Source organism: Microtus ochrogaster, chromosome 5 (assembly GCF_000317375.1).
Source record: "Microtus ochrogaster isolate Prairie Vole_2 chromosome 5, MicOch1.0, whole genome shotgun sequence".
Taxonomy (NCBI): Eukaryota; Metazoa; Chordata; class Mammalia; order Rodentia; family Cricetidae; genus Microtus; species Microtus ochrogaster.
In genome coordinates, this window is record NC_022012.1 from 34617861 (window position 1) to 34619806 (window position 1946).

Here is a 1946-nt window from a genome sequence, read left to right on the forward strand (position 1 = left end):
TACATATTTAGTGACTGTCATGGAATATTAGTTTAAGATGTGTTACAGTCATTTATGCTGGGAATATTTATTTAATGATGCAAAGATGGGTTACATTTGTTTGAGTAAATAAAATTAACCTGGGGTCAGGAGGCTGAGTCAGCAACTAGCTGACAGGGAGGGATAGGGAGGAACCATGTGTAGCTAGAGTTCTTAGGTGGGGGTTGGGAAGAAGGATGCCTTGTTATTCAGGAAGCGCAAACTAGGAGAGAAGGGGAGCTACTTGCTATTCAGCTTCTCTGAGTGAGCAGAATTTCACCTCAACCTTCGAATCCTGAGTTCTAGAAAGAGATAGAGATCTAGGTAAAATTTCCTTTAGTGACTGTGGTGGAGTAGGTGCCTGGCTATGGCCAAGGGTAGCTGCAGAGTTGGAATTGCCGATTAAGACAGAAGTTGCTTAAGGGGCAACTACTGAGTTTAAGGACAAACAACGTGCTGTGAGAATGGCATCACATTGGGAGCCTGTGAGTGCACATCAGCCAACAGGATAGGCCCCTCTCCAAACAGAAGAAAACCAAACAACAACAAAACCCCAAACAAACCAAACAAAAAGACACTGCCCCTCCTTGAAGGAACTTTCTTAGTTTTCACTTGAACATGAAGAAACTCAACATCTCTGATTAATGTGACCTTGGGTAGAAAACAGAGCAACTTCTGTTACTAGGCATTTGGAGGTGTTTAAAGGGAAAAGCAATTAGCATTCATTGAGGCAACTGTGTGGCAAATGAGATCAGGAACAGGAGTGTTCTGGGCTATGCCTATGTTGTGAGGAAACGTACTGCTGTGATTGGTGTATTGAACAAGCTGAACAGCCAATAGCTAGGCAGGAGGTATAGGCGGGACTTCTGGGCAGAGAGAGCTCTGTGAAGAAGAAAGATGGAGTCACCGAACAGACTGAGATGAAACAGGGGGTGCAAGAGAGGTAACGCATGTGGGAGGACGTAGATTAATATAAAGGGGTTAATTCAAGTTATAAGAGCTAGTTGAGAGAAGCCTAAGCGAAAGGCCGAGTTTTCATAATTAATAAGAAGTCTCTGTGACATTGTTTAGGAGCTGTCTGGTGGGACAGAGACCCGTTACACATGTGCTTTATAAACAGGAGGACCAATGGAAATGAATAGAAGACCCGGATATTAATCCACACACCTTTGAACACCTGATTTTTGACAAAGAAACAAAAAATATCAAATGGAAAAAAAGAAAGCATATTTAACAAATGGTACTGGCATAACTGGATATCAACATGTAGAAGAATGAAAACAGACCCATATTTATCACCATGCACAAAACCCAAGTCCAAATGGATCAATGGCCTCAACATAAAGCCAGCCACACTGAACCTTATAGAAGAGAAAGTGGGAAGTACACTTGAACACATTGATACAGGCAACCGCTTCATAAAAATAACCAAAAATAACCCCAGCAGTACAGACACCAAGAGAAACAATTAATAAATAGGACATCCTGAAACTGAAAATCTTCTGTAAAGCAAAGGACACAGTCAGTAAGACAAAACGACAGCTTACAGAATGGGAAAAAATCTTCACTAACCCCACATCAGACAGAGATATGATCTCCAAAATATACAAAGAACTCAAGAAATTGGTCATCAGAAGAACAAATAATCCAATAAAAAAATGGAGTACAGACCTAAACAGAGACCTCTCAACAGAGGAATCTAAAATGTCTGAAAGACACTTCAAAAAATGTTCAGCATCCTTAGTCATCAGAGAAATGCAAATCAAAACAACTCTGAGATTCCACCTTACACCTGTAAGAATGGCCAAGATCAAAAACACTGATGACAACTTATGCTGGAGAGGTTGTAGGGTAAAGGGAACACTCCTGCATTGCTGGTGGGAATGCAAACTGGTACATCCCCTTTGGATGTCAGTGTGGCGATTTCT